This window comes from Solea solea, chromosome 19 (genome assembly GCF_958295425.1).
Source record: "Solea solea chromosome 19, fSolSol10.1, whole genome shotgun sequence".
Taxonomy (NCBI): Eukaryota; Metazoa; Chordata; class Actinopteri; order Pleuronectiformes; family Soleidae; genus Solea; species Solea solea.
Window position 1 is genome coordinate 19,895,561 of NC_081152.1, and position 13,210 is coordinate 19,908,770.

Consider the following 13,210-nt stretch of genomic DNA (forward strand, 5'->3'; position numbering starts at 1 on the left):
GGGCGGGGCTGTCCAAATAAAAACAAGAATGACCCGAGGACTCTGGCAAAATAAAATAATTACAAATTAGCATCACATCAGACATGGTTAGGGATATGTTTAAGTTGGCTGGAAAGAAAGGGGGCGGAACAAAAATTTTCCCTGTGACATTTTAAACAGTAAACATAAAAAAGCATGCATTTATAGTGGGGCTGAAATCCTCTATCGTGTTGCATAGGGATGCTTTTCTGTCTTCTGAACACTAGGGGCAGAAGTTATAAATAGGGTACTGAAACTAATCTGTAAGAGAGAAAAAAAAAAAAGAAAAAGGCTGTATCTGTGAGTTAATGTTAATAAACATTGGAGTTTATCAAGTATACAAAGAAAAAGACGTCTGTTGTTGCTGGAAAAGTGAAGGAGGTAAGTCCTGCTCACAAAGATATGCTAACGCTAACAAACGCTAGCAAACTGTTGCTAACGGACGCTAACAGTTGCTAACGCAGAGAGCTAACTTGACTGCAGTCGTCCACATCAGGTCAAGGCCATACTAAACTAACAGTTGAACACGTACATGATTATAGTTTAATTATATTTCAGTTTCACTATAATTCAATTATATTTGAATTTTCTGAGGCGTCTATTGAATGGATTTAAAGACTCAACATTAAGTGTCCAGGTGGTGAAAGTGTGACATAAAGGGCAAAAAGAGATTCTTGAAACTCAGTTGTTAGTTGTCAGTTGTTAAATTAATTGAATTTGGTGAATAGTTGTGTTATGGTGGAGCTGGAGCTCCAGGTTACTGTGTTGGTTTTATTGCTCCAGGCTCAGGAAAGTTTTGTTTCACTCATTTGTTGTAAATCCTGTGTGATAGATTAAATCTGCAGGTGTTGAACATATATATATTTATGCTGCACCCTGTGAGTGTGTATAAAGGTTTGAGGAAGTCAAAGTAGATGTAAATTAATTAAGTCTTAAATATTTTATTAAGGATGAAACGGTGAAGTCAGATTATGTGCAGTAGTGTTGCAGTACTGTTTGCAGCCTCTGGGCGTCACTGCAGGACTGTGTGTTGACTCTCAGCTGTGATGAGATGAACCATGATATTTGAGATTAAAGGTGTTTTCAAAGCTACTCTTTTTCTATCCTTCCTTTTGCCCCCTCCTTTCTTCCTTTCCTCATTCCTTAACCCTTATCCTTCTTAACTCCTTCCATCCTTTTTTATAAGATGATGTTACAGGCAGAAGTTAAATTGTAAAACTTCATCCCACAAGCTAAAAAAAAAAGATTTTTCTTAATGTAATTTGGTGCAGGAGAGTGAGTGGTACATTTTATAATTTTTATTTACTATTCTTAACACACCTGAACATACGTTACAGTTGTAAGAAGCAGTTTCAGCAAAGTAAAAAACAGTTCTAAATAGATAACAGTGTGGTAAAATAATAAAAGAACAGTAAAACAACATAAGTGCAAATAACAATGCAAATAACAATGTAATCTTAACTCGTCTAATTTCGTTTTTGGAAGCAGAATAATTGTGACATTGTTGGAGCATGAGGTTTTTAAAATGAATTAAGTAGTTTCTTCCGTCAATGAACACAACATAATTGAATCTTCTTGTATCGGACCGACATCGGCGCGATCAAGCCGCCCCTAGTCGCCGTAAACGTGATAAGAAATTTGTATTCACGCTTCGTTCACACCTCTCTGTGGAATGTTGCGTACATTTTTGTAGAGCTGCAGCTAACGATTATATTCTTAATCGATTAATCTGTCGAGTGTTTTCTTGATTAATCGGGTCATCGTTTGGTCCATAAAATGTCAGAAAATGTAGAAAAATATTGCTGTCAAACCTGGAAATAAGGAGGTCCTCAAATGTCTTGTTTTTGTCCACAAACCATAAACGATTCACTTTTAATTATTTCTTTGTTATGTGGAGCAAAGAAACCAGAAAATACTCACATTTAAGAGGCTGAAACGATCAGAAATCTTGTTTTAATCATGAAAAAAAACCTCAAACTGATTAATCGATTGTCAAAGTAATTGACGATTCATTTAGTCTATTTTAGATTATTTGAGTAATTGTTTCAGCTCTACATTTTTGTGCATACATTTAACCCATTTTAAATCATTAATTTTTACCTGTGTTTTATGTCATGTTAATGTTATTGTACAGCACTTTACAGGCAACTGTGTTGTCTATATAAATAATGTGGATTGGATTGGACTGATGCACAGAGGACAGATAGTTCTGATAGATCATATTAGTAAGGTAAAACATACTAAAGTCATCATAATAAAATCCAATTCAACTTTATTTATAAAGCCCTTTAAAAACAACAACAACTGAAACAAAGTGTGGTACATCCGAGATAAAAAACAACAAATAAAATATGATAACATGAGACCTAATAGACCTGAGAACAAACAATAAAATACTGTAGAAAATATAAAAAAACAACACAAATAAACAAGATAAAACCAACGGCTCATACTGGGTCGAAAGCCAATGAGTAGAAATGGGTTTTAAGATGCTTTAAACGTGGACAGTGAAGAAAAAGAAGAGTAAAACAACATAAGTGCAACAAATATACCAATTATTATCAAGAGATTGTGACGGGAGCAGTTTTGTATCATTCCCAAGAGATGGAGATTTGGGGCAATGAATTAAAACGTCATTTTGTTAATGTTATTTAAAACACATACAGATTTGTTCAGGGACCTCCTAAACAAAAACTAGAAAAAACCTCCCATGTGGGACTCAGTGTTTGGGGGTGAAACACCGCTTCGTTCCTCTCTCCCGCTCTGACTGCTGCCAGGTCCTGATTTTTCCCGGGGAGTGTGTGGTCCTATCAGCACGTTCCCGTCTTTGTGTGTGTTCCTCTCTCTCTCTCTCTCTGTGTGTGTGTGTGTTGGGGGCCCTCACCTCGAGGCGTGCGTCGATCCTCTTACAGTAATACCGTAGCCTAATCTCAGAGGCGTATCAGAGGCAGCTCACAGCGCTCGGCACTAATAGGTTCACACAAATGGGATCTAGTCAAAAAAAAGCCTCCCAATCCTCCTGCCACTGTAAATATGGAGAGCATTATCAGAGAGCGCCTGCAGGCCTGCGATGTGGAACTGATGCAGATTTGACAGACAGACACTGAGCGATAGCGGCGAGAGAGGACGATTTAACTCTGTTAGCCGTGTTTTACAGGAGTGGTTTTTATTGGTCGTGCGGCTGAATCGAATTACATTTAAACTTTGTTTTTTAAGCGGTGGAGGTCTGACGTTTGTTTTTAAACAAACACACACGCATTAGAATGAAAGTTGTGGTTATGAAACATTTTAAAGCGGCTGGTTCTGGTGGTTTTTGTCTTCTCCAGGGTTCTGGAATCTTCCATTAAAGAGATAGTTTGGGGTTTTTTGAAGTGGTGTATGGGCGGCGCGCGGTAACGTTGTTCGCACAACATCCAAACGCAACAAGACGTGGCTTGTTGTTTCATGAGATGTTGATTTTGTATTGAATTTTATATTTTTTTTATATTCTCTAGCATTTTAATTATATCGTCTGTTTTGTTGATTGTTTTTTTAGGTCGTTTTTAACACCTATTAGTCTCCCCTAGACTCGGTACGATTGGGGGGTTGCAACCTCCAGCAAAGGTCCGAGTTTGCTTTCACACTTTAGCACTTTAGGCTGCATTCACTCCCAGCAGCTCCTTCTAAAAGTGAATCCTAGTCCGTTTGCTCAGAAAGTCCGGTTCGTTTGATCCGCCTAAAAACGGGCATTTTGGGTAAACACAACCACAGCATACGCACGTGTAGAACCATAACCGGTAGAAAATGTCTGAGCCCATAATTGCAGCGTAGATGTGTCGCGTGTTCACATAAAACGATATCATGCAGCTAACGATTATTTTCATAATCGATGAATCTGTCGATTGTTTTCTCGATTAATCGAGTAATCGTTTGGTCCATAAGAAAACGTTAAAGTGTTGATCAGTGTTTGTCAAACCTGAAAATAATGAGGTTCTCATTCATGTCTTGTGTTTGTCCACAAACAAAATGATTTAATTTGAATGATTTCTTTGTTACGTGGAGCAAAGAAATTAAGAAAATGTTCACAGTTAAGAAGCGGAAACAATCAGAAATCTTGTTTTTATCATGAATAAAGCTTCAAACCGACGAGGAGGAGGAGTATGCTATTCAAAAAAATCGACTCTAGCGGAGACTGCTTGTTGTGAAAACAACCTTAGTGAAACAAAACAAACCTTTTTGAAAAACGTCACAACAATGAACAAGAAAACGCGCTCATCTGTTAGTTAATGCAGGACAACTTCTGTTTCCTTCACATAAGATTTCAAACATGGACATTTCTCCCGGCTGTTGCACTAAACACGTGTTTGGCTCACTTGAAGCTTTTAGGCAGACCAGAGCAAACGATTAAACGATGCGATTTAAGAAGGAGCTGGTGTGAATGCAGCCTTCAGTTAGTATTTTTCTGCACTTTGTTTCAGCTTTTGTCACATTTTTTGGTCTGGCGACGTCGGACAATGTCTGATTTTTATCGTAACTTCACGTTTGGACGTGATTTTTCCAGAGGTTTTGCCAAAAAATGTTCTGCGGAGACGAACGAACGGTTGACAGTCAACGTGACGACGAAACCTCAGTCCTCCTGCAGGCAGACAGAGAGAGAGAGAGAGAGAGCGCGGCTCGTCATAATTTATGACTTAAAAAGCATGAATTTTTCAGCGCACAGTGGCAGAGATGGCACTTCATGTTTACGACAATCATTTCCTTAGTGAATGATTCATGTGGATGTGGCGCTCATGAATCTTTCAGAGAACAAACAGAAAACACTGACGCTCAGAGCTTTAAACTCCTGCGCTTGTGTCGCCCAAACAAAACCACACGTGAACGAGAACTTTGACTTCCAGGAAACATCCAGAGCAACATCTGATCACATGTGAGACTGAATGTGGGGTAAAGTAGCGTAATGAATAGCATCCAATGCTAAATCATGATTTTGGTAAAAAAAAAAAAAAGGGGCACACGAGAGAAGCAGGTTAATGTATATTAAAATACTCTTTCTTTGTTGTTTTAACAGTGAAAACTCATTTTTTTCTTTCTTATAAGGTGGAAAATAAACAAAATTTACAAAACAAATTTGTAAAAAATGAAATGCGTACAGATAACGGCACTAATCGTACGAACAAAAAGCGGCAATTTCCTGAAACGCTGTCCCCGAAACCAAGGAAGACGACTCTGCTAAGTTAAGCGTCGATGAAAACTTTCTATACGAGGAAACTTTTTTTTAAACATTTTGACCCGAAGAAAATCGACTGACAACAGCAAATGTGTTTTGAACGTGTAACCAACTCATTTCCAAGATATTTGATTTAATTCTTGTGTGTTTTTAATTAGTAGTTTCATGCGTTGGTGTTTTTCACCTGTGAGTTGTAGTAAAGGGCTACAGAAACATCATTACATCATTATTTTATTATTTCAAAACATATACACATAAATCTCAACTAAAAACATCGGGTTGGGCGGGTCCCAAATCCAATCTCACGCGATCTGTCTGAGGCTCCCGACCCCGTCTTTGGGAACCTCTGCTGTAGAGAAGCTGCTGTACAGAGAGAGAGCGTCAGCGAGTCTGTATTTTCTGTTTTTTTGGGGACATTTAATCAGATTAGAGATTACTGTGAGTTGATATGCAGCCAGATTATTATTCTGTAATCTTAACAGTGAGACGGGGCGGTCCTCCTAAAAATCACATTTATCCGCTGAGTGAAAGAACGCCGCCGCCGCAGCGGCAGCCGCCTGGTGGAAATCTTTCATGTCGCCTGCGTTAGTGCCCTTCAGAGGGCCCTGCCGGCTGTTTGGATTTTAGCCAGCGTTACCATAGCAACGCACAGAGGGAGAAGTGCAAGGGGACGAGGACGAGGCTGTGTCTCCTCGCGCTGACGGAAAAAAAACACTGATTGATTTCTAATGAAAGAAAGGGAGACACATTTAAAGAGAGAGAAAACGTGGATTATTTTTTATTTTTGTTGGTTTTTGTGATCAAACCTCCGACTGACTTGCTGATCCTCCATTTTTGGAGAGGACACGATACATTCCTTTGCCCTTCAACCATCACAAATAAATACTTACACCTTTTTCTAACCCTAAAACCAACTTTTAGCCCACAAAAGCCCCCCATTGAAGTTGAAAAGCAGCCAAAATGTCCTCACTATATACAGCATATATATAATAGCAGCTATTCTTTTTTGGACTCTGCATTTACTTCCATTTATTTGGACATTATAAATGTTATACAGTATCTGGCATGCGTACTTCTCATAACCGTAACTCCTACATATTATTTACATATTAAGTTTGCATCATTATCATCATGTTCTTTTTTGTGAGCTATATACTGTGTGTGTATATACTGTGTATATATATATATCTCAAATAAAACACTTTTACTAAAATGGTCCAAAAAAATGTATAAACTATAGCAAGTGGGGACATTTTAGCAATGTTAATTAGGACAAAACGTTGAAATAAAGTATTAAAACCAGAAGAAATGTCATAAATAAGAGGCTAAAAGTTTGAAATTGTTTCAAAATTGTCTTAAATTTGGACAAAATGTCACGCAAAGTTGAAATAAGGAAAAATGTCATAAGTATTAGGTAAAAAGTCGTAGTGATTGCAAAAAATGTCAAAATTGTGACGTACAAAAGTCTTAATAAGGACAAAACGTGCAAAGTTGAGATAAAGTGATTTAAAGCAGGAAAAAGGTCAAGTATTAGGTTAAAAAAAAGAAGTTTTTTTTTTCAGTTTTTTTACCCAAGCTGTCGGGACTTTTTCCACTTTGACCAGACTAGAAGTTCAGTGGCTCATCGAGTCGTTTTGAGTTTAAAGAGCTTTTTTTGGGGGGGTTAAGACTTGATTTTAGGGTTGGAGTTGTGTTTATTTTCGGTTTAGGAGCAAAGGAATGTGTTGTGTGTGTCGGTGTCCTCACTGAAGTAGCTGTACAAGAGTGTGTGTGTGTGGGTGTGCGTGTGCGTGTGGCCTCAGAGGAGCACGATGATGCTCTTTAAAGTGAGTTTGATATTCACGACAGACACCTGCACAGATCACAGCTGAAAAATTAAAGCGGCGTCGACTGTGAGAGTGATGGAGGCGACGGACGAGCGAGTGAACAGATGAATGAATTAAACTGTTGATCAAACGTGTTCAATTAAAATTTATGTTTGATTGATGTCACACAGCCACACAGAGTGAGTGTGTGTGTGTGTGTGTGTGTGTGTGCTCCGCGTGCATATTTAAAAAACCATGAATGTGAATGATAAATGAATGAGTGAACAAACAACATGGTGAATGAATGAGGAATTAAAGATCAAATACATGTGCATTAAGTGAAGTGAATGATGACGGATGATGATCAGAAAGGTATGGAAGCTTTATTTTATTTGTTAAGAGAAGAAAATATAAAAACAATTGTAACACGTTTAGTCAAAATTGTGACATTAAAAAAAGTCAAAATTGTGACAAAAAAAGTCAAAATTATGACAATGACAAACAAATTTGAAAAAACATGATTATAAACAGAAAAAGGTCACGTTTTTGAGGTAAGAAGTTGAAATCCGGAGGTATAAATGTCAAAATTAGGACAAAATGACACGTAAAGTTGAAATACAGTGATTAAGAGTATGTAAAAGGCATAATCATGAGGTTAAGAAGTAAAAAAAATTGTGACATAAAATATCAAAATTGTGACATACAAAGTCTTAATATGGACAAGTTACATGCAAAGTTGAAATAAAGTGATTAAAAACAGGAGAAATAATAAGTATAAGGTAAAAAGCTGAAATGATTTGGTAAAATGTGAAAGTTTTGACATAAAGTCATATTTAGGACGAAATGAGACACAGTTGAAATACAGTGTTTAAAAAGAGGAAGAAAGGTCATAATTATGATCCTTTTTATGACCGTATGTGATTTTTCTTTGTAGTTTTCATCACTCATTTCGTTCCCAAACGTAGAAACATTGCTGTTTTTAAACTCGTGGGATTCTTTGAGTTTCAGGTTTTAAAACACAGAGAAGAAAGTGTGTAAGAAAAAAACTGTCACAATGATGGAAAGGATAAAAATGTGCGAGGGAGAAAAAAGAGAAGAAAAATAAAACCTAAATGACCTAAAGCCGTCCCTTCATCTGTCAAACGTGGTGGTGGTTGTGTTACAGCTGGAGCGTGTTTGTGTGTGTGTGCGTGCGTGTGTCACACACTGGCATTTATTGATGTTTTGGCTGCAGATGTGAAACTATTATAATAATAATAATAATAATAATAATAAAAAGATGAGGAATATGTGAATGTCTGACGCTCAGATTCAGTCAAAGGCCTCAGAAGTCGTGGATGTGGAGAAAATCACATCATTTAACAGAAGAATGATCCTCAACGTCTCAAACACTCACACAGGACGTTTTTATATTTCACTCTTTGTCATTTGTTTTTCTTGCTTCATAATATCGAGTTACTGGTTGGAATCAAATACAAATATTATATATATATATACATAGAGTATATATTTCTAAATTGTTGCGTGAACACAAGCTAAACCAACCTTCAGTGTCAGTATAATTGCAGTGTGTATTGAGGGACATAAAACACCGTGGTCCATGTTTAACCCACTTTTTTTGCTGTAAATTCTCCTGAGGATTTTTTACACTCTCATTTTCAAACATATATAAACATATAAATATTAGCCTGTTGGAAGTGAATCTTGATCCACTGGGAATTGAACCTTCACCTCGGCTGCGTCCTCGCTCGCTCTGTCACTTAGAGACCGTCCTTCAGGGAAGGGTTTTTCCCTGGAGATTAAAACCAAAAAAAACAAAAAAACGATCAATTAAAAAATAAACGGAACAGAATTAGAATTTGTGTCGATAAATCAAAGTGATACAAGATCATGATGTAAATTTTAACCTCAGAGGCCACTTTATACTGTGTGTGTGTGTTTGTGTCTTTGTGGGGACCTAATTCTGTTCTGAGACATTGTCTCTCTCATAATCAGAGGACAGTTTGAGAGATTACACTTGATTTCCAGCTCGTAATTGAGATTAGAATTCAGTGTTTACCTCTGATTATATTAGGTTATGCGTCACTTCAGTATTCATTTCAAACAACTTTATTTATACACTGTTCTTCAGACAAATCTTAGTCATTCAGAGGTGACATTTGGATATATATAATACTCAGTATGTAAATAAACGGAATTACCATGTATAAGAAGAATATATGAAGTAAAAACATGTAGGAAATAATGTAGGAATCATGTATAAAATAGGCGTATGTGGTGATTTTACAGTGTACTTCACCATTTATATACAATATATACATTTATTTATGACAATAATGTGTATAAAAAACAATAAATTATCTAAAAACTACAGCAATAAAGAGAGTTAAAGTAATGATGTGAGATATGCATGTTATCGATGTTTTTTAGAGGTTTAATTACGAGTGGAGGTGAATAAACAAGGGCTAAGAGTAAGGTGTTCACCAAATAATGTTAAATATATGCAAATATAAGGACGATTAAGTATAAGTGATTTCTATAATGATAAAATCATATAAAACACGACATAAAAGCCAATATGAAGTGTCCTCACAGAGACAGCTTTATATACGTGTGTGTGTGTGTTCTGAAGCATTTGTACATCAATCTTACACACATACACACGCGCGTGTGTGCGCGACAGTAAACCTAATAAAGGACAAAATCATATGTGAGATTTTATGATTTTCTGGTCAATAATAACATTTGTGTTGTAAAAAAAACAAGCAGAAAACATCAAAGTGACAGAATAATAATAATATCTCATGTTCTGTGTTGATTTTGTCTGGTTTCAAACTTGAACAATGATTTTTATTATAATAATAATTGTTAGTTATGTTTAACTGTAAATATCATGTCAGATCAATTGAATTTTATCATTTAGGCATAAAAATGAAAGAAGAAACATAACACACACACACACACACACCTTATACTTGTGTGTGAGTGTGTGTGTGTGTGTGTTCAGTGGAGGATGCAGAAACATGAAGCTCTTCAGCACGTCAGAAGCATTTTGCCGGGTGATTAATCGCCACAGCGAGCGTTCGAGCCCTGCGGTCGACCCGGGGGCGTCGCCACGATCCTTGCACCTGCCACTCTGACACACACATATACACACATGCACACATGCACACATGCACACATGCACATGCACAAACAAAACTACAGATAAATGCAGCGAAGAGCAGGGATGAGTGCAGGGATGAACACATGAGTCATGACTGAAAAACATGATGAATAAAGTGACACAAAATGATGACGCTGTCACTGACATTTTTACAGACTGGACCTTTAATGACATCTATAGTAGCTTAACTCTGTGATATCTTAGCTTGATGTCGCTGTAAAATGTCCCTTTTTCTCTGACTGGAAACCTGATTTTGTGTCTCTTTGTAAAACTCTCGCTCTCTCCCTGCACCAAACTCCATAGAGAAAACCATGGATTTAAGATTTGACATCATGGCACACGTGGGCTCCGTGATCGACTGCTGCCTCCGTCTGTAACTTCAAATGTCTAATTTCGGGACTTCGGTGTTTGAAATCCTCTGTTCAGATTGACCTCAGTGACACAAACTGACCACATGGGGCAGCAGTAGACCAGCACCTCCTATGTCCCCCCGCACGCTTAAATTGTACATTTTCTGAATGGAGTTTGGTGCAGGAGAGAGCGACTCAAACTTCAGTTTCCTGTTGGGCTTAACAGTGAAATTGAACTATGTGACCTTTATCAAAGTAACTTTTTATAGATTATTTTAGTTTAGTTTAGTTTATATATGCAAAATAAGTTGAGTTAAAAACAAATTAAACACAAAAAACATGTAAAAATATATAGTATAGTGGACATGGCCTGGACACCTGTGTCTCAGGCCCACACTACATCTGTTACCCTTGTGTGTGTGTGTGTGAGACACACACCACCAGTTAGCATTAGGATGTGTACCTATATATTTTCATGGTGGTGGTGTAATATGTGTGTGTGTGTGTGTGTGTGTGTGTGTGTGTGTGTGTGTGTGTGTGTGTGTGTGTGTGTGTGTGTGTGTGTGTGTGTGTGTGTGTGTGTGTGTGTGTGTGTGTGTGTGTGTGTGTGTGTGTGTGTGTGTGTGTGTGTGTGTGTGTAGCAGCAGATGCCATTTATAGTGAAATCAGCAGCTGGATCCTAAGTTCCCACTGGGACCTGTGTTATGTCTATACACACACACACACACACACACACACACACACACACACAGATGCCATGTTGGACAGAGCTTCCTGCGTGTGTGTTAGTGTGTGTGTGTGTGTGTGTGTGTTAGAGACCAACAGGTTGTGTGTCTTGTTGGTTGTGGAGGTGAAGTGATTTTGCATTTCTTTTTTTGTATTAACAGAGCTGAACTCCTGACCAGTAACATATGGAGCTGATCACCTGCTTGCATTAACCACAGGTAACACACACACACACACACACACACACACACGTATATTTTCTTTTCTTGGCACTTCATAAAAAGTTTCCCTGAATTCAGAGGCAAAAAAAGAACTTTAGCTGTAAAACATCCGCGAATAGGGGAGGAAAAACAAGATTTTAGCCACTTAACAAACGTGTCAACTATTAAACCATAAATCAGATTAAGTCTATGATACGTTGAGAATACGTGTGACACAATATCTGACTGTTAAACAGCCTTTTCTGACTGGAAAATTATTTTTTGTCACACTGTAGACCACTCATCGCCCCAACACACCAAAGTCCATAGAGAAAATCAACGATTTTACACCACAGCCCACATAGAGTTGTTGTCGATGTTTGAAATTCTTTGTTTAGATTTACCTCAGTGACACAAACTGACCACAAGAGGCAGCAGCAGACCAGCAGCTGCTGTGTCCATGTGAGCTAAAATCGCTGATTTTCTCTATGGACTTTGGTGCAATAAAGTAAGCGGTTAAAAAAGTAACTTAAACTTAAATTTTGAGTTGAAAAATCCTGTGTGGTAATTGAGAAAATGTGGCAAACATACTCTTAAGATAATTGTAAACTCAAGTGGGCAAAAATATGTACAGTGATCCCTCGTTTATTGCGGGGGTTACGTTCCAAAAATAACCCGCAATAGGCAAAATCTGCGAAGTAGTCAGCTTTATTTTTTACAATTATTATATATGTTTTAAGGCTGTAAAACCCCTCACCACACACTTTCTACACTTTTCTTAGACACACATTACCATTTTCTCACTAGTTTAAACACTCTCAAAGTTCAAACCTTCGTAGATTTTAAAACATAAAAGTATTATAGAATGAAACCAAAAATCTAAACTTGTTTTCAGGCTCAAACATTTGTTTGAGAAATAAAAATATAATAGCTATTAGAAATAACAAATGTAATTTTAATGATCAACCTACGAGGACACATGAGAAATGATTATGTGACTCACAAGCATTTCACAGTTCCTCTAACGACGCCACGGCCTCTTCGCCCTCGTGCCGCTCGTGTGCGTCTTTTTCAGGACGCAGAACACGATGCGCATTAGTACGCTGTAAAAAAAGCATGCAAAATTGTACTAAAGAAAAACAGCGAGGCCGCGAAAGGTGAACCACGTTATAGCGAGGGACCACTGAATTTCATTCAGTTTGAAGCTCTCAAACTCCTGTGTCCATGTGAGCTAAAATAGCTGATTTTCTCTATGGACTTTGGTGCAACAAAGTGACTCAAACTCTTTTTTTGTGTCAAAAATATTATGTTATAATGAGAAAAATGAGAAGTAAGATGTCCTACTCAAACAATCTCTCTCTCTCTCTCTCTCTCTCTCTCCCACACCAAAGTCCATAGAGAAAATCAACAATTTTACATCACAGCACACGAGGAGTCGTTGATCCACTGCTGCGTCGGTAAGCCGTCGGTAAGTTCCGATGTCTTCTTTTGTAATTTTGGTGCTGAAATCGCTGATTTTCTCTATGGGGTTTGGTGCAGGAAAGTAAGCTAAGTAAGTTAAAAAAGTGACTCAAACTTAACTTCCTGTGTCATTCATCTGATCAAAGTGAGAGTGAGATGTCCTACAAACACCACTGTAATTTCAGGGTGTTTTCTTCATTTAATCATGGCCGTTTCACAAACATTCACCTTTAAATGCCCGAGGAGTTTAGCCCCATAGCCAGGCACCATATGGCCGC

General features: G+C 37.6%; 1 long non-coding RNA gene across 1 annotated transcript in view; it reads left to right on the forward strand.

The window, feature by feature from the left end:
• The first annotated feature begins 312 nt into the window (after positions 1-312).
• The window catches only part of LOC131446273 (uncharacterized), a 31,144-nt gene continuing 18,246 nt past the window's right edge, over positions 313-13,210 (forward strand). The window contains exons 1-3 of the long non-coding RNA XR_009233906.1: positions 313-399; positions 11,433-11,489; positions 12,863-12,939. This is a non-coding gene — a long non-coding RNA (uncharacterized LOC131446273). The remainder of the gene's footprint in view (positions 400-11,432; positions 11,490-12,862; positions 12,940-13,210) is intronic.